Source organism: Narcine bancroftii, chromosome 7 (genome assembly GCF_036971445.1).
Source record: "Narcine bancroftii isolate sNarBan1 chromosome 7, sNarBan1.hap1, whole genome shotgun sequence".
Lineage (NCBI taxonomy): Eukaryota > Metazoa > Chordata > Chondrichthyes > Torpediniformes > Narcinidae > Narcine > Narcine bancroftii.
In genome coordinates this window covers 132,088,348-132,108,981 of record NC_091475.1, presented here as the reverse complement: position 1 = coordinate 132,108,981, position 20,634 = coordinate 132,088,348, and positions in this window count along the sequence as shown.

Sequence of the window (20,634 nt, the reverse complement as noted above, 5' to 3'; positions counted from 1 at the left end):
GGAAACAGGGGCGGGGTATCAGAGGCTGGGTATCAGACACGGGGATTCAGAGGCGGGGAATCAGAGATGGGAATCAGAGGCGGGGAATCAGAGGCAGGGAATCAGATGTGCGGAATCAGAGATGGGGAATCAGAGGCAGCGAATCAGAGGCGGGGAACCAGAGGCGGGGAAACAGAGGTGGGGAATCAGATATGGGGAATCAGAGGTGGGGAATCAGAGGTTGGGAAACAGAGGCAGGGAATCAGAGGCGGGGAGTCAGAGGCGGGGAATCAGAGGCAGGGAATCAGATGTGCGGAGAAACAGAGGCGGGGAATCAGATATGGGGAATCAGAGGTGGGGAATCAGAGGCAGGGAATCAGATGTGCGGAATCAGAGATCGGGAATTTAAGGCAGGGAATCAGAATCAGAAGCAGGGAATCAGAGGACGGGAATCAGACGCGGGGAATCAGAGGCGGGGAATCAGAGGTGGGGAATCAGAGTCCGGGAATCAAAGATGGGGATTCAGAGGCGGGGAATGAGATATGGAGAATCAGAGGCGGGGAATCAGAGGCGGGGAAACAGAGGCGGGGAATCAGATATAGGGAATCAGAGGTGGGGAATCAGAGGTTGGGAATCAGAGGCTGGGAATCAGAGGCTGGGAATCAGATGCATGGAATCATATGCGGGGAATCAGAGGCGGGGAATCAGAGCTGGGGAATCAGAGGTGGGGAATCAAAGTTGGGGAATCAGAGGCGGGGACTTAGATATGGGGAAACAGAGGCGGGGAATCAGAGGCGGGGAAACAGAGGCGGGGAATCAGATATGGGGAATCAGAGGCGGGGAATCAGAGGCGGGGAAACAGAGGCGGGGAATCAGATATGGGGAATCAGAGGTGTGGAATCAGAGGTTGGGAATCAGAGGTTGGGAATCAGAGGCAGGGAATCAGAGGCTTGGAATCAGTTGCAGGGAATCAGATGCGGGGAATCAGAGGCTTTGAATCAGAGCTGGGGAATCAGAGGTGGGGAATCAGAGTTGGGGAATCAGAGGCGGGGACTTAGATATTGGGAAACAGAGGCGGGGAATCAAAGGCGGGGAAACAGAGGCGGGGAATCAGATATGGGGAATCAGAGGTGGGGAATCAGAGGCAGGGAATCAGATGTGCGTAATCAGAGATGGGGAATCAGAGGCAGGGAATCAGAATCAGAAGCAGGGAATCAGAGGCCGGGAATCAGAGGCCGGAATCAGATGCCAGGAATAAGAGGCCGGGAATCAGAGGTGGGGATTCAGAGTCCGGGAATCAGAGATGGGGATTTAGAGGCGGGGAATGAGATATGGGGAATCAGAGGCGGGGAATCAGAGGCGGGGAAACAGAGGCGGGGAATCAGATATGGGGAATCAGAGGTTGCGAATCAAAGGCTGTGAATCAGAGATGGGGAATCAGAGGCCGGGAATCAGAGGCAGGGAATCAAACACGGGGAATCAGATGTGGGGAATCAGAGCTGGGGAATGAGAGGCGGGGAATCAGAGTTGGGGAATCAGAGGCGGGGAATCAGAGGCGGGGTATCAGAATTGGGGAATCAGAAATGGGGAATCAGAGATGGGGAATCAGAGGCGGGGAATCAGACGCGGGGAATCAGAGGTGGTGAATCAGAAATGTGGAATCAGAGGCGGGGAATCAGAGGCAGGGAATCAGACGCGGGGAATCAGAGGCGGGGAATCATAGCTGGCGAATCAGAGGCGGGGAATCAGATGTGGGGATTCAGAGGCGGGGAATCAGATATGGGGAATCAGAGGTGGGGAATCAGAGGTTGTGAATCAGAGATGGGGAATCAGAGGCTGGGAATCAGAGGCCGGTAATCAGACGCGGGGAATCAGAGGCGGGGAATCAGACATGGGAAATTAGAGGCAGGGAATCAGAGTTGGGGATTCAGAGGCGGGGAATCAGATGTGGGGAAACAGAGGCGGGGAATCAGAGGCGGGGAAACAGAGGCGGGGAATCAGATATAGGGAATCAGAGGTGGGGAATCAGAGGTTGGGAATCAGCGGCTGGGAATCAGAGGCTGGGAATCAGATGCATGGAATCATATGCGGGGAATCAGAGGCGGGGAATCAGAGCTGTGGAATCAGAGGTGGGGAATCAAAGTTGGGGAATCAGAGGCGGGGACTTAGATATGGGGAAACAGAGGCGGGGAATCAGAGGCGGGGAAACAGAGGTGGGGAATCAGATATGGGGAATCAGAGGTGGGGAATCAGAGGCAGGGAATTAGATGTGCAGAATCAGAGATGGGGAATCAGAGGCAGGGAATCAGAATCAGAAGCAGGGAATCAGAGGCCGGGAATCAGAGGCCGGAATCAGATGCCGGGAATAAGAGGCCGGGAATCAGAGGTGGGGAATCAGAGTCCGGGAATCAGAGATGCGGAATCAGAGGCGGGGAATGAGATATGGGGAATCAGAGGCGGGGAATCAGAGGCGGGGAAACAGAGGCGGGGAATCAGATATGGGGAATCAGAGGTGTGGAATCAGAGGTTGGGAATCAGAGGTTGGGAATCAGAGGCAGGGAATCAGAGGCTTGGAATCAGTTGCAGTGAATCAGATGCGGGGAATCAGAGGCGGGGAATCAGAGCTGGGGAATCAGAGGTGGGGAATCAGAGTTGGGGAATCAGAGGCGGGGACTTAGATATTGGGAAACAGAGGCGGGGAATCAAAGGCGGGGAAACAGAGGCGGGGAATCAGATATGGGGAATCAGAGGTGGGGAATCAGAGGCAGGGAATCAGATCTGCGGAATCAGAGATGGGGAATCAGAGGCAGGGAATCAGAATCAGAAGCAGGGAATCAGAGGCCGGGAATCAGAGGCCGGGATCAGATGCCGGGAATAAGAGGCCGGGAATCAGAGGTGGGGAATCAGTGTCCGGGAATCAGAGAAGGGGATTTAGAGGCGGGGAATGAGATATGGGGAATCCGAGGTTGCGAATCAAAGGCGGTGAATCAGAGATGGGGAATCAGAGGCCGGGAATCAGAGGCAGGGAATCAAACACGGGGAATCAGATGTGGGGAATCAGAGCTGGGGAATCAGTGGCGGGGAATCAGAGTTGGGGAATCAGAGGCGGGGAATCAGACGCAGGGAATCAATATGGGAAATCAGAGGTGGGGAATCAGACGCAGGGAATCAATATGGGAAATCAGAGGTGGGGAATCAGAGGTTGGGAATCAGAGGAAGGGAATCAGAGGCGAGGAATCAGAGCTGGGGAATCAGAGGCGGGGAATCAGAATTGGGGAATCAGAGATGGGGAATCAGAGATGGGGAATCAGAGGCGGGGAATCAGACGCGTGGAATCAGAGGTGGTGAATCAGAGATGTGGAATCAGAGGCGGGGAATCAGAGGCAGGGGATCAAACACGTAGAATCAGAGGCGGGGAATCAGAGCTGTGGAATCAGAGGCGGGGAATCAGAGTTGGGGAATCAGAGGTGGGGAATCAGAGCTGGGGAATCAGAGGTGGGGAATCGGATGTGCGGAATCAGAGATGGGGAATCAGAGGCGGGAAATCAGAGGCCGGAAATCAGAGGCGGTGAATCAGAGGCGGGGAATCAGAGGCAGGGAATCGGATGTGCGGAATCAGAGATGGGGAATCAGAGGTGGGGAATCAGAGGCGGTGAATCTGAGATGGGGAATCAGAGGCGGGGAATCAGAGGCAGGTTATCAGACACGGGGATTCAGAGGCTGGGAATCAGACGGGGGGAATCAAAGGCGGGGAATGAAGCTGGGGAATCAGAGGCAGGGAATCAGAGTTGGGGATTCAGAGGCGGGGAATCAGATATGGGGAAACAGAGGCGGGGAATCAGAGGCGGGCAAACAGAGGTGGGGAATTAGATATGGGGAATCAGTGGTGGGGAATCAGAGGTGGTGAATCAGAGATGGGGAATCACAGGCGGGGAATCAGAGGCAGGGAATAGAACGCGGGGAATCAGAGGCAGGGAATCAGAGCTGGGGAATAAGAGGCGGGGAATCATAGTTGGGAATCAGAGGCGGGGAATCAGATATGGGGAAACAGAGGCGGGGAATCAGGGGCGGGGAAACAGAGGCGGGGAATCAGATATGGGGAATCGGATGCGGGGAATCAGAGGCGGGGAATCAGAGCTGGGGAATCAGATATGGGGAATCAGAGGTGGGGAATCAGAGGCGTGGAAACAGAGGCGGGGAATCAGATATGGGGAATCAGAGGTGGGGAATCAGAGGCAGGTAATCAGATGTGCGGAATCAGAGATGGGGAATCAGAGGCAGGGAATCAGAATCAGAAGCGGGGAGTCAGAGGCCGGGCATCAGAGGCCTGGAATCAGATGCTGGGAATAAGAGGCCGGGAATCAGAGGTTGGGAATCAGAGTCCGGGAATCAGAGATGGGGATTCAGAGGCGGGGAATGAGATATGGAGAATCAGAGGTGGGGAATCAGAGGCGGGGAAACAGAGGTGGGGAATCAGATATGGGGAATCAGAGGTGGCGAATCAAAGGCGGTGAATCAGAGATGGGGAATCAGAGGCGGGGAATCAGAGGCAGGGAATCAAACACGGGGAATCAGAGGTGGGAAATCAGAGCTGGGGAATCAGAGGCGGGGAATCTGAGTTGGGGAATCAGAGGCGGGGAATCAGATATGGGGAAACAGAGGTGGGGAATCAGAGGTTGGGAAACAGAGGCAGACAATCAGAGGCGGGGAGTCAGAGGCGGGGAATCAGAGGCAGGGAATCAGATGTGCGGAATCAGAGATGGGGAATCAGAGGCAGCGAATCAGAGGCGGGGAACCAGAGGCGGGGAATCAGAGGCCGGGAATCAGAGGCCGGGAATGAGAGGCCGGGAATCAGAGGCCGGGGATCAGAGCTGGGGAATCAGAGGCGGGGAATCTGAGTTGGGGAATCAGAGGCGGGGAATCAGATATGGGGAAACAGAGGTGGGGAATCAGAGGTTGGGAAACAGAGGCAGACAATCAGAGGCGGGGAGTCAGAGGCGGGGAATCAGAGGCGGGGAATCAGAGGCGGGGAATCAGAGGCGCAGAAACAGAGGCGGGGTATCAGATATGGGGAATCAGAGGTTGGGAAACAGGGGCGGGGTATCAGAGGCTGGGTATCAGACACGGGGATTCAGAGGCGGGGAATCAGAGATGGGAATCAGAGGCGGGGAATCAGAGGCAGGGAATCAGATGTGCGGAATCAGAGATGGGGAATCAGAGGCAGCGAATCAGAGGCGGGGAACCAGAGGCGGGGAAACAGAGGTGGGGAATCAGATATGGGGAATCAGAGGTGGGGAATCAGAGGTTGGGAAACAGAGGCAGGGAATCAGAGGCGGGGAGTCAGAGGCGGGGAATCAGAGGCAGGGAATCAGATGTGCGGAGAAACAGAGGCGGGGAATCAGATATGGGGAATCAGAGGTGGGGAATCAGAGGCAGGGAATCAGATGTGCGGAATCAGAGATCGGGAATTTAAGGCAGGGAATCAGAATCAGAAGCAGGGAATCAGAGGACGGGAATCAGACGCGGGGAATCAGAGGCGGGGAATCAGAGGTGGGGAATCAGAGTCCGGGAATCAAAGATGGGGATTCAGAGGCGGGGAATGAGATATGGAGAATCAGAGGCGGGGAATCAGAGGCGGGGAAACAGAGGCGGGGAATCAGATATAGGGAATCAGAGGTGGGGAATCAGAGGTTGGGAATCAGAGGCTGGGAATCAGAGGCTGGGAATCAGATGCATGGAATCATATGCGGGGAATCAGAGGCGGGGAATCAGAGCTGGGGAATCAGAGGTGGGGAATCAAAGTTGGGGAATCAGAGGCGGGGACTTAGATATGGGGAAACAGAGGCGGGGAATCAGAGGCGGGGAAACAGAGGCGGGGAATCAGATATGGGGAATCAGAGGTGGGGAATCAGAGGCAGGGAATTAGATGTGCAGAATCAGAGATGGGGAATCAGAGGCAGGGAATCAGAATCAGAAGCAGGGAATCAGAGGCCGGGAATCAGAGGCCGGAATCAGATGCCGGGAATAAGAGGCCGGGAATCAGAGGTGGGGAATCAGAGTCCGGGAATCAGAGATGCGGAATCAGAGGCGGGGAATGAGATATGGGGAATCAGAGGCGGGGAATCAGAGGCGGGGAAACAGAGGCGGGGAATCAGATATGGGGAATCAGAGGTGTGGAATCAGAGGTTGGGAATCAGAGGTTGGGAATCAGAGGCAGGGAATCAGAGGCTTGGAATCAGTTGCAGGGAATCAGATGCGGGGAATCAGAGGCGGGGAATCAGAGCTGGGGAATCAGAGGTGGGGAATCAGAGTTGGGGAATCAGAGGCGGGGACTTAGATATTGGGAAACAGAGGCGGGGAATCAAAGGCGGGGAAACAGAGGCGGGGAATCAGATATGGGGAATCAGAGGTGGGGAATCAGAGGCAGGGAATCAGATGTGCGTAATCAGAGATGGGGAATCAGAGGCAGGGAATCAGAATCAGAAGCAGGGAATCAGAGGCCGGGAATCAGAGGCCGGAATCAGATGCCAGGAATAAGAGGCCGGGAATCAGAGGTGGGGATTCAGAGTCCGGGAATCAGAGATGGGGATTTAGAGGCGGGGAATGAGATATGGGGAATCAGAGGCGGGGAATCAGAGGCGGGGAAACAGAGGCGGGGAATCAGATATGGGGAATCAGAGGTTGCGAATCAAAGGCTGTGAATCAGAGATGGGGAATCAGAGGCCGGGAATCAGAGGCAGGGAATCAAACACGGGGAATCAGATGTGGGGAATCAGAGCTGGGGAATGAGAGGCGGGGAATCAGAGTTGGGGAATCAGAGGCGGGGAATCAGAGGCGGGGTATCAGAATTGGGGAATCAGAAATGGGGAATCAGAGATGGGGAATCAGAGGCGGGGAATCAGACGCGGGGAATCAGAGGTGGTGAATCAGAAATGTGGAATCAGAGGCGGGGAATCAGAGGCAGGGAATCAGACGCGGGGAATCAGAGGCGGGGAATCATAGCTGGCGAATCAGAGGCGGGGAATCAGATGTGGGGATTCAGAGGCGGGGAATCAGATATTGGGAATCAGAGGTGGGGAATCAGAGGCGGGGAAACAGAGGCGGGGAATCAGATATGGGGAATCAGAGGTGGGGAATCAGAGGTTGTGAATCAGAGATGGGGAATCAGAGGCTGGGAATCAGAGGCCGGTAATCAGACGCGGGGAATCAGAGGCGGGGAATCAGACATGGGAAATTAGAGGCAGGGAATCAGAGTTGGGGATTCAGAGGCGGGGAATCAGATGTGGGGAAACAGAGGCGGGGAATCAGAGGCGGGGCAACAGAGGCGGGGAATCAGATATAGGGAATCAGAGGTGGGGAATCAGAGGTTGGGAATCAGCGGCTGGGAATCAGAGGCTGGGAATCAGATGCATGGAATCATATGCGGGGAATCAGAGGCGGGGAATCAGAGCTGTGGAATCAGAGGTGGGGAATCAAAGTTGGGGAATCAGAGGCGGGGACTTAGATATGGGGAAACAGAGGCGGGGAATCAGAGGCGGGGAAACAGAGGTGGGGAATCAGATATGGGGAATCAGAGGTGGGGAATCAGAGGCAGGGAATTAGATGTGCAGAATCAGAGATGGGGAATCAGAGGCAGGGAATCAGAATCAGAAGCAGGGAATCAGAGGCCGGGAATCAGAGGCCGGAATCAGATGCCGGGAATAAGAGGCCGGGAATCAGAGGTGGGGAATCAGAGTCCGGGAATCAGAGATGCGGAATCAGAGGCGGGGAATGAGATATGGGGAATCAGAGGCGGGGAATCAGAGGCGGGGAAACAGAGGCGGGGAATCAGATATGGAGAATCAGAGGTGTGGAATCAGAGGTTGGGAATCAGAGGTTGGGAATCAGAGGCAGGGAATCAGAGGCTTGGAATCAGTTGCAGGGAATCAGATGCGGGGAATCAGAGGCGGGGAATCAGAGCTGGGGAATCAGAGGTGGGGAATCAGAGTTGGGGAATCAGAGGCGGGGACTTAGATATTGGGAAACAGAGGCGGGGAATCAAAGGCGGGGAAACAGAGGCGGGGAATCAGATATGGGGAATCAGAGGTGGGGAATCAGAGGCAGGGAATCAGATCTGCGGAATCAGAGATGGGGAATCAGAGGCAGGGAATCAGAATCAGAAGCAGGGAATCAGAGGCCGGGAATCAGAGGCCGGGATCAGATGCCGGGAATAAGAGGCCGGGAATCAGAGGTGGGGAATCAGTGTCCGGGAATCAGAGAAGGGGATTTAGAGGCGGGGAATGAGATATGGGGAATCCGAGGTTGCGAATCAAAGGCGGTGAATCAGAGATGTGGAATCAGAGGCCGGGAATCAGAGGCAGGGAATCAAACACGGGGAATCAGATGTGGGGAATCAGAGCTGGGGAATCAGTGGCGGGGAATCAGAGTTGGGGAATCAGAGGCGGGGAATCAGACGCAGGGAATCAATATGGGAAATCAGAGGTGGGGAATCAGACGCAGGGAATCAATATGGGAAATCAGAGGTGGGGAATCAGAGGTTGGGAATCAGAGGAAGGGAATCAGAGGCGAGGAATCAGAGCTGGGGAATCAGAGGCGGGGAATCAGAATTGGGGAATCAGAGATGGGGAATCAGAGATGGGGAATCAGAGGCGGGGAATCAGACGCGTGGAATCAGAGGTGGTGAATCAGAGATGTGGAATCAGAGGCGGGGAATCAGAGGCAGGGGATCAAACACGGAGAATCAGAGGCGGGGAATCAGAGCTGTGGAATCAGAGGCGGGGAATCAGAGTTGGGGAATCAGAGGTGGGGAATCAGAGCTGGGGAATCAGAGGTGGGGAATCGGATGTGCGGAATCAGAGATGGGGAATCAGAGGCGGGAAATCAGAGGCCGGAAATCAGAGGCGGTGAATCAGAGGCGGGGAATCAGAGGCAGGGAATCGGATGTGCGGAATCAGAGATGGGGAATCAGAGGTGGGGAATCAGAGGCGGTGAATCTGAGATGGGGAATCAGAGGCGGGGAATCAGAGGCAGGTTATCAGACACGGGGATTCAGAGGCTGGGAATCAGACGGGGGGAATCAAAGGCGGGGAATGAAGCTGGGGAATCAGAGGCAGTGAATCAGAGTTGGGGATTCAGAGGCGGGGAATCAGATATGGGGAAACAGAGGCGGGGAATCAGAGGCGGGCAAACAGAGGTGGGGAATTAGATATGGGGAATCAGTGGTGGGGAATCAGAGGTGGTGAATCAGAGATGGGGAATCACAGGCGGGGAATCAGAGGCAGGGAATAGAACGCGGGGAATCAGAGGCAGGGAATCAGAGCTGGGGAATAAGAGGCGGGGAATCATAGTTGGGAATCAGAGGCGGGGAATCAGATATGGGGAAACAGAGGCGGGGAATCAGGGGCGGGGAAACAGAGGCGGGGAATCAGATATGGGGAATCGGATGCGGGGAATCAGAGGCGGGGAATCAGAGCTGGGGAATCAGATATGGGGAATCAGAGGTGGGGAATCAGAGGTGTGGAAACAGAGGCGGGGAATCAGATATGGGGAATCAGAGGTGGGGAATCAGAGGCAGGTAATCAGATGTGCGGAATCAGAGATGGGGAATCAGAGGCAGGGAATCAGAATCAGAAGCGGGGAGTCAGAGGCCGGGCATCAGAGGCCTGGAATCAGATGCTGGGAATAAGAGGCCGGGAATCAGAGGTTGGGAATCAGAGTCCGGGAATCAGAGATGGGGATTCAGAGGCGGGGAATGAGATATGGAGAATCAGAGGTGGGGAATCAGAGGCGGGGAAACAGAGGTGGGGAATCAGATATGGGGAATCAGAGGTGGCGAATCAAAGGCGGTGAATCAGAGATGGGGAATCAGAGGCGGGGAATCAGAGGCAGGGAATCAAACACGGGGAATCAGAGGTGGGAAATCAGAGCTGGGGAATCAGAGGCGGGGAATCTGAGTTGGGGAATCAGAGGCGGGGAATCAGATATGGGGAAACAGAGGTGGGGAATCAGAGGTTGGGAAACAGAGGCAGACAATCAGAGGCGGGGAGTCAGAGGCGGGGAATCAGAGGCAGGGAATCAGATGTGCGGAATCAGAGATGGGGAATCAGAGGCAGCGAATCAGAGGCGGGGAACCAGAGGCGGGGAATCAGAGGCCGGGAATCAGAGGCCGGGAATGAGAGGCCGGGAATCAGAGGCCGGGGATCAGAGCTGGGGAATCAGAGGCGGGGAATCTGAGTTGGGGAATCAGAGGCGGGGAATCAGATATGGGGAAACAGAGGTGGGGAATCAGAGGTTGGGAAACAGAGGCAGACAATCAGAGGCGGGGAGTCAGAGGCGGGGAATCAGAGGCGGGGAATCAGAGGCGGGGAATCAGAGGCGCAGAAACAGAGGCGGGGTATCAGATATGGGGAATCAGAGGTTGGGAAACAGGGGCGGGGTATCAGAGGCTGGGTATCAGACACGGGGATTCAGAGGCGGGGAATCAGAGATGGGAATCAGAGGCGGGGAATCAGAGGCAGGGAATCAGATGTGCGGAATCAGAGATGGGGAATCAGAGGCAGCGAATCAGAGGCGGGGAACCAGAGGCGGGGAAACAGAGGTGGGGAATCAGATATGGGGAATCAGAGGTGGGGAATCAGAGGTTGGGAAACAGAGGCAGGGAATCAGAGGCGGGGAGTCAGAGGCGGGGAATCAGAGGCAGGGAATCAGATGTGCGGAATCAGAGATGGGGAATCAGAGGCAGCGAATCAGAGGCGGGGAACCAGAGGCGGGGAATCAGAGGCCGGGAATCAGAGGCCGGGAATGAGAGGCCGGGAATCAGAGGTCGGGAATCAGAGATGGGGAATCAGAGGCGGGGAATCAAACACGGGGAATCAGATCTGGGGAATCAGAGGCGGGGAATCAGAGTTGGGGAATCAGAGGCGGCGAATCAGATATGGGGAAACAGAGGCGGGGAATCAGAGGCGGGGAATCAGAGGCGCAGAAACAGAGGCGGGGTATCAGATATGGGGAATCAGAGGTGGGGAATCAGGGGCGGGGTATCAGAGGCTGGGTATCAGACACGCGGATTCAGAGGTGGGGAATCAGAGATGGGGAATCAGAGGCGGGGAATCAGAGGCAGGGAATCAGATGTGCGGAATCAGAGATGGGGAATCAGAGGCAGCGAATCAGAGGCGGGGAACCAGAGGCGGGCATTCAGAGGTGGGGAATCAGATATGGGGAATCAGAGGTTGGGAAACAGAGGCAGGGAATCAGAGGCTGGGAGTCAGAGGCGGGGAATCAGAGGCAGGGAATCAGATGTGCGGAATCAGAGATGGGGAATCAGAGGCAGCGAATCAGAGTTGGGGATTCAGAGGCGGGAAATCAGAGCTGGGGAATCAGAGGCGGGGAATCAGAGGCAGGGAATCAGAGGCGGGGAATCAGAGGCAGGGAATCAGATATGGGGATTCAGAGGTGGGGAATCAGAGGTTGGGAATCAGAGGCAGGGAATCGGAGGCAGGGAATCAGAGGCAGGGAATCAGATGTGGGGAATCAGAGGCGGGGAATCAGAGCTGGGGAATCAGAGTCGGGGAATCAGAGTTTGGGAATCAGAGGCGGGGAATTAGATATGGGGAAACAGAGGCGGGGAATCAGAGGTGGGGAAACAGAGCTGGGGAATCAGAGGTGTGGAATCTGAGTTGGGGAATCAGAGGCGGGGAATCAGATATGGGGAATCAGAGGCGGGGAATCGTGGCGCGGAAAGAGAGGCGTGGAATCAGATATGGGGAATCAGAGGTGGGGAATCAGATATGGGGAAACAGAGGCGGGGAATCAGAGGCGGGGAAACAGAGGCTGGGAATCTGATATGGGGAATCAGAGGTGGCGAATGAAAGGCGGTGAATCAGAGATGGGGAATCAGAGGCGGGGAATCAGAGGCAGGGAATCAAACACGGGGAATCAGAGGTGGGGAATCAGAGCTGGGGAATCAGAGGCTGGGTATCAGAGTTGGGGAAACAGAGGCGGGGAATCAGAGGCGGGGAATCAGAGGCGCAGAAACAGAGGCGGGGTATCAGATATGGGGAATCAGAGGTGGGGAATCAGGGGCGGGGTATCAGAGGCTGTGTATCAGACACGGGGATTCAGAGGCGGGGAATCAGAGATGGGGAATCAGAGGCGGGGAATCAGAGGCAGGGAATCAGATGTGCGGAATCAGAGATGGGGAATCAGAGGCAGCGAATCAGAGGCGGGGAACCAGAGGCGGGGTTTCAGAGGTGGGGAATCAGATATGGGGAATCAGAGGTTGGGAAACAGAGGCAGGGAATCAGAGGCGGGGAGTCAGAGGCGGGGAATCAGAGGCAGGGAATCAGATGTGCGGAATCAGAGATGGGGAATCAGAGGCAGCGAATCAGAGGCGGGGAACCAGAGGCGGGGATTCAGAGGCAGGGAATCAGATATGGGGAAACAGAGGCGGGGAATTAGAGGCAGGCAAACAGAGGCGTGGAATCAGATATGGGGAATCAGAGGTGGGGAATCAGAGGTTGTGAATCAGAGATGGGGAATCACAGGCGGGAAATCAGAGGCGGGAAATCAGAGCTGGGGAATCAGAGGCGGGTAATCAGAGGCAGGGAATCAGAGGCGGGGAATCAGAGGCAGGGAATCAGATATGGGGATTCAGAGGTGGGGAATCAGAGGTTGGGAATCAGAGGCAGGGAATCGGAGGCAGGGAATCAGAGGCAGGGAATCAGATGTGGGGAATCAGAGGCGGGGAATCAGAGCTGGGGAATCAGAGTCGGGGAATCAGAGTTTGGGAATCAGAGGCGGGGAATTAGATATGGGGAAACAGAGGCGGGGAATCAGAGGTGGGGAAACAGAGCTGGGGAATCAGAGGTGGGGAATCAGAGTTGGGGAATCAGAGGCGGGGAATCAGATATGGGGAATCAGAGGCGGGGAATCAGAGGCGCGGAAAGAGAGGCGGGGAATCAGATATGGGGAATCAGAGGTGGGGAATCAGATATGGGGAAACAGAGGCGGGGAATCAGAGGCGGGGAAACAGAGGCGGGGAATTTGATATGGGGAATCAGAGGTGGCGAATGAAAGGCGGTGAATCAGAGATGGGGAATCAGAGGCGGGGAATCAGAGGCAGGGAATCAAACACGGGGAATCAGAGGTGGGGAATCAGAGCTGGGGAATCAGAGGCGGGGTATCAGAGTTGGGGAATCAGAGGCGGGATATCAGATATGGGGAAACAGAGGTGGGGAATCAGAGGCAGGGAAACAGAGGTGGGGAATCAGATATGGGGAATCAGAAGTGGGGAATCAGAGGTTGGGAAACAGAGGCAGGGAATCAGAGGCGGGGAGTCAGAGGGGGGGAATCAGAGGCAGGGAATCAGATGTGCGGAATCAGAGATGGGGAATCAGAGGCAGCGAATCAGAGGCGGGGAACCAGAGGCGGGGAATCAGAGGCGGAGAATCAGAGCCTGGGAATCAGAGGCGGGGAATCAGAGGCGGGGAAACAGAGGCGGGGAAACAGATATGGGGACTCAGAGGTGGGGAATCAGAGGTTGGGAATCAGAGGCAGGGAATCAGAGGCAGGGAATCAGAGGCAGGGAATCAGAGTTGGGGATTCAGAGGCAGGGAATCAGAGCTGGGGAATCAGAGGCGGTGAATCAGAGGCAGGGAATCAGAGGCGGGGAATCAGAGGCAGGGAATCAGATATGGGGATTCAGAGGTGGGGAATCAGAGGTTGGGAATCAGAGGTGGGGATCAGAGTCGGGGAATCAGAGGCAGGGAATCAGATGTGCGGAATCAGAGATGGGGAATCAGAGGTGGGGAATCAGAGGCTGTGAATCAGAGATGGGGAATCAGAGGTGGGGAATCAGAGGCAGGAAATCAGACACGGGGATTCAGAGGCTGGGAATCAAACACGGGGAATCAGAGGTGGGGAATCAGAGCTGGGGAATCAGAGGCGAGGTATCAGAGTTGGGGAATCAGAGGCGGGATATCAGATATGGGGAAACAGAGGTGGGGAATCAGAGGCAGGGAAACAGAGGTGGGGAATCAGATATGGGGAATCAGAGGTGGGGAATCAGAGGTTGGGAAACAGAGGCAGGGAATCAGAGGCGGGGAATCAGAGGCGGGGAAACAGAGGCGGGGAAACAGATATGGGGACTCAGAGGTGGGAAATCAGAGGTTGGGAATCAGAGGCAGGGAATCAGAGGCAGGGAATCAGATATGGGGATTCAGAGGTGGGGAATCAGAGGTTGGGAATCAGAGGTGGGGATCAGAGTCGGGGAATCAGAGGCAGGGAATCAGATGTGCGGAATCAGAGATGGGGAACCAGAGGTGGGGAATCAGAGGCTGTGAATCAGAGATGGGGAATCAGAGGTGGGGAATCAGAGGCAGGTAATCAGACACGGGGATTCAGAGGCTGGGAATCAGACGGGGGGAATCAAAGGCAGGGAATCAGATGTGCGGAATCAGAGATGGGGAATCAGAGGCAGCGAATCAGAGGCGGGGAACCAGAGGCGGGGAATCAGAGGCGGAGAATCAGAGCCTGGGAATCAGAGGCGGGGAATCAGAGGCGGGGAAACAGAGGCGGGGAAACAGATATGGGGAATCAGAGGCGGGGAATCAGAGGCAGGGAATCAGAGGCGGGGAATCAGAGGCAGGGAATCAGATATGGGGATTCAGAGGTGGGGAATCAGAGGTTGGGAATCAGAGGTGGGGATCAGAGTCGGGGAATCAGAGGCAGGGAATCAGATGTGCGGAATCAGAGATGGGGAATCAGAGGTGGGGAATCAGAGGCTGTGAATCAGAGATGGGGAATCAGAGGTGGGGAATCAGAGGCAGGAAATCAGACACGGGGATTCAGAGGCTGGGAATCAGACGGGGGGAATCAAAGGCGGGGAATCAGAGCTGGGGAATCAGAGGCAGGGAATCAGAGTTGGGGATTCAGAGGCGGGGAATCAGATATGGGGAAACAGAGGCGGGGAATCAGAGGCGGGCAAACAGAGGCGGGGAATTAGATATGGGGAATCAGAGGTGGGGAATCAGAGGTGGCGAATCAGAGATGGGGAATCACAGGCGGGGAATCAGAGGCAGGGAATAGAACGCGGGGAATCAGAGGCAGGGAATCAGAGTTGGGGCATCAGAGGTTGGGAATTAGATATGGGGAAACAGAGGCGGGGAATCAGAGGCAGGGAATCAGATGTGCGGAATCAGAGATGGGGAATCAGAGGTGGGGAATCAGAGGCTGTGAATCAGAGATGGGGAATCAGAGGTGGGGAATCAGAGGCAGGAAATCAGACACGGGGATTCAGAGGCTGGGAATCAGACGGCGGGAATCAAAGGCGGGGAATCAGAGTTGGGGAATCAGAGGCAGGGAATCAGAGTTGGGGATTCAGAGGCGGGGAATCAGATATGGGGAAACAGAGGCGGGGAATCAGAGGCGGGCAAACAGAGGCGGGGAATTAGATATGGGGAATCAGAGGTGGGGAATCAGAGGTGGTGAATCAGAGATGGGGAATCACAGGCGGGGAATCATAGGCAGGGAATAGAACGCGGGGAATCAGAGGCAGGGAATCAGAGTTGGGGCATCAGAGGTTGGGAATTAGATATGGGGAAACAGAGGCGGGGAATCAGAGGCGGGGAAACAGAGGCGGGAAATCAGATATGGGGAATCAGAGGTGGGGAATCAGAGGCAGGGAATCAGATGTGCGGAATCAGAGATGGGGAATCAGAGGCAGGGAATCAGAATCAGAAGCGGGGAATCAGAGGCCGGGAATCAGAGGCCGGGAATCAGATGCTGGGAATGAGAGGCCGGGAATCAGAGGTGGGGAATCAGAGTCCGGGAATCAGAGATGGGGATTCAGAGGCGGGGAATGAGATATGGAGAATCAGAGGCGGGGAATCAGAGGCGGGGAAACAGAGGTGGGGAATCAGATATGTGGAATCAGAGGTGGCGAATCAAAGGCGGTGAATCAGAGATGGGGAATCAGAGGCGGGGAATCAGAGGCAGGGAATCAAACACGGGAAATCAGAGGCGGGGAATCAGAGCTGGGGAATCAGAGGCGGGGAATCTGAGTTGGGGAATCAGAGGCAGGGAATCAGATATGGGGAAACAGGGGCAGGGAATCAGAGGCGGGGAAACAGAGGCGGGGAATCAGATATGGGGAATCAGAGGTGTGGAATCAGAGGTTGGGAATCAGATGCAGGGAATCAGAGGCGGGGAAACAGAGGCGGGGAATCAGATATGGGGAATCAGAGGTGGCGAATCAAAGGCGGTGAAACAGAGATGGGGAATCAGGGCAGGGAATCAGAGGCAGGGAATCAAACACGGGGAATCAGAGCTGGGGAATCAGAGGCGGGAAATTAGTGTTGGGGAATAAGAGGAGGGGAATCAGAGGCGGGGAAACAGAGGCGGGGAATCAGATATGGGGAATCAGAGGTGGGGAATCAGAGGTTGGGAATCAGAGGCAGGGAATCAGAGGCGGGGAATCAGAGGCGGGGAATCAGATGCAGGGAATCAGATGTGCGGAATCGGAGATGGGGAATCAGAGGCAGGGAATCAGAGGCGGGGAATCAGAGGCGGGGAATCAGAGGCCGGGAATCAGATATTGGGAAACAGAGGTGGGGAATCAGAGGCGGGGAAACAGAGGCGGGGAATCAGATATGGGGAATCAGAGGTGGGGAATCAGAGGTTGGGAATCAGAGGCAGGGAATCAGAGGCTTGGAATCAGATGCAGGGAATCAGATGCGGGGAATCAGAGGTGGGGAATCAGAGCTGGGGAATCAGAGGTGGGGAATCAGAGTTGGGGAATCAGAGGCGGGGACTTAGATATTGGGAAACAGAGGCGGGGAATCAGAGGCGGGGAAACAGAGGGGGGTAATCAGAGGCAGGGAATCAGATGTGCGGAATCAGAGATGGGGAATCAGAGGCAGGGAATCAGAATCAGAAGCAGGGAATCAGAGGCCGGGAATCAGAGGCCGGAATCAGATGCCGGGAATAAGAGGCCGGGAATCAGAGGTGGGGAATCAGAGTCCGGGAATCAGAGATGGGGATTCAGAGGCGGGGAATGAGATATGGGGAATCAGAGGAGGGGAATCAGAGGCGGGGAAACAGAGGCGGGGAATCAGATTTGGGGAATCAGAGGTGGCGAATCAAAGGCGGTGAATCAGAAATGGGGAATCAGAGGCCGGGAATCAGAGGCAGGGAATCAGAGCTGGGGAATCAGAGGCGGGGAATCAGAGCTGGGGAATCAGAGGCGGGGAATCAGAGTTGGGGAATCAGAGGCGGGGAATCAGACGCAGGGAATCAATATGGGAAATCAGAGGTGGGGAATCAGAGGTTGGGAATCAGAGGAAGGGAATCATAGGCGAGGAATCAGAGCTGGGGAATCAGAGGCGGGGAATCAGAATTGGGGAATCAGAGCTGGGGAATCAGAGATGGGGAATCAGAGGCGGGGAATCAGACGCGGGGAATCAGCGGTGGTGAATCAGAGATGTGGAATCAGAGGCGGGGAATCAGAGGCAGGGAATCAGACGCGGGGAATCAGAGGCGGGGAATCATAGCTGGCGAATCAGAGGCGGGGAATCAGAGGTGGGGAATCAGAGGCGGGGAATCAGATATTGGGAATCAGAGGTGGGGAATCAGAGGCGGGGAAACAGAGGCGGGGAATCAGATATGGGGAATCAGAGGTGGGGAATCAGAGGTTGTGAATCAGAGATGGGGAATCAGAGGCGGGGAATCAGAGGCCGGTAATCAGACGCGGGGAATCAGAGGCGGGGAATCAGACATGGGAAATTAGAGGCAGGGAATCAGAGTTGGGGATTCAGAGGCGGGGAATCAGATATGGGGAAACAGAGGCGGGGAATCAGAGGCGGGCAAATAGAGGCGGGGATCAGATATGGGGAAACAGAGGCGGGGAATCAGAGGCGGGGAAACAGAGGCGGGGAATCAGATATGGGGAATCAGAAGTGGGGAATCAGAGGTTGGGAATCAGAGATGCGGAATTAGAGGCGGGGAATGAGATATGGGGAATCAGAGGCGGGGAATCAGAGGCGGGGAAACAGAGGCGGGGAATCAGATATGGGGAATCAGAGGTGTGGAATCAGAGGTTGGGAATCAGAGGTTGGGAATCAGAGGCAGGGAATCAGAGGCTTGGAATCAGTTGCAGGGAATCAGATGCGGGGAATCAGAGGCGGGGAATCAGAGCTGGGGAATTAGAGGTGGGGAATCAGAGTTGGGGAATCAGAGGCGGGGACTTAGATATTGGGAAACAGAGGCGGGGAATCAAAGGTGGGGAAACAGAGGCGGGGAATCAGATATGGGGAATCAGAGGTGGGGAATCAGAGGCAGGGAATCAGATGTGCGGAATCAGAGATGGGGAATCAGAGGCAGGGAATCAGAATCAGAAGCAGGGAATCAGAGGCCGGGAATCAGAGGCCGGAATCAGATGCCGGGAATAAGAGGCCGGAAATCAGAGGTGGGGAATCAGAGTCCGGGAATCAGAGATGGGGATTTAGAGGCGGGGAATGAGATATGGGGAATCAGAGGCGGGGAATCAGAGGCGGGGAAACAGAGGCGGGGAATCAGTTATGGGGAATCAGAGGTTGCGAATCAAAGGCGGTGAATCAGAGATGGGTAATCAGAGGCCGGGAATCAGAGGCAGGGAATCAAACACGGGGAATCAGATGCGGGGAATCAGAGCTGGGGAATCAGAGGCGGGGAATCAGAGTTGGGGAATCAGAGGCGGGGAATCAGATGCAGGGAATCAATATGGGAAATCAGAGGTGGGGAATCAGACGCAGGGAATCAATATGGGAAATCAGAGGTGGGGAATCAGAGGTTGGGAATCAGAGGAAGGGAATCAGAGGCGAGGAATCAGAGCTGGGGAATCAGAGGCGGGGAATCAGAATTGGGGAGTCAGAGATGGGGAATCAGAGATGGGGAATCAGAGGCGGGGAATCAGACGCGTGGAATCAGAGGTGGTGAATCAGAGATGTGGAATCAGAGGCGGGGAATCAGAGGCAGGGAATCAGACGCGGGGAATCAGAGGCGTGGAATCATAGCTGGCGAATCAGAGGCGGGGAATGAGATATGGGGAATCAGAGGCGGGGAATCAGAGGCGGGGAAACAGTGGCGAGGAATCAGATATCGGGAATCAGAGGTGTCGAATCAAAGGCGGTGAATCAGAGATGGGGAATCAGAGGAGGGGAATCAGAGGCAGGGGATCAAACACGGGGAATCAGAGGCGGGGAATCAGAGCTGTGGAATCAGAGGCGGGGAATCAGAGGCGGGGAATCAGAGCTGGGGAATCAGAGGTGGGGAATCAGAGTCGGGGAATCAGAGGCAGGGAGTCGGATGTGCGGAATCAGAGATGGGGAATCAGAGGTGGGGAATCAGAGGCGGTGAATCTGAGATGGGGAATCAGAGGCGGGGAATCAGAGGCAGGTTATCAGACACGGAGATTCAGAGGCTGGGAATCAGACGGGGGAATCAAAGGCGGGGAATGAAGCTGGGGAATCAGAGGCAGGGAATCAGAGTTGGGGATTCAGAGGCGGGGAATCAGATATGGGGAAACAGAGGCGGGGAATCAGAGGCGGGCAAACAGAGGCGGGGAATTAGATATGGGGAATCAGTGGTGGGGAATCAGAGGTGGTTTATTAGAGATGGGGAATCACAGGCGGGGAATCAGAGGCAGGGAATAGAACACGGGGAATCAGAGGCAGGGAATCAGAGCTGGGGAATCAGAGGCGGGGAATCATAGTTGGGAATCAGAGGCGGGGAATCAGATATGGGGAAACAGAGGCGGGGAATCAGGGGCGGGGAAACAGAGGCGAGGAATCAGATATGGGGAATCGGAGGTGGCGAATCAAAGGCGTTGAATCAGAGATGGGGAATCAGAGGCGGGGAATCAGAGGCAGGGAATCAAACACGGGGAATCAGAGGCGGGGAATCAGAGCTGGGGAATCAGAGGCGGGGAATCAGAGTTGGGGAATCAGAGGCGGGGAATCAGAGGTGGGGATCAGAGTCGGGGAATCAGAGGCAGGGAATCAGATGTGCGGAATCAGAGATGGGGAATCAGAGGTGGGGAATCAGAGGCTGTGAATCAGAGATGGGGAATCAGAGGCGGGGAATCAGAGGCTGGAAATCAGACACGGGGACTCAGAGGCTGGGAATCAGATGGGGGGAATCAAAGGCGGGGAATCAGAGCTGGGGAATCAGAGGCAGGGAATCAGAGTTGGGGATTCAGAGGCGGGGAATCAGATATGGGGAAACAGAGGCGGGGAATCAGAGGCGGGCAAACAGAGGCGGGGAATTAGATATGGGGAATCAGAGGTGGGGAATCAGAGGTGGTGAATCAGAGATGGGGAATCACAGGCGGGGAATCAGAGGCAGGGAATAGAACGCGGGGAATCAGAGGCAGGGAATCAGAGTTGGGGCATCAGAGGTTGGGAATTAGATATGGGGAAACAGAGGCGGGGAATCAGAGGCGGGGAAACAGAGGCGGGAAATCAGATATGGGGAATCAGAGGTGGGGAATCAGAGGCAGGGAATCAGATGTGCAGAATCAGAGATGGGGAATCAGAGGCAGGGAATCAGAATCAGAAGCGGGGAATCGGAGGCCGGGAATCAGAGGCCGGGAATCAGAGGTGGGGAATCAGAGTCCGGGAATCA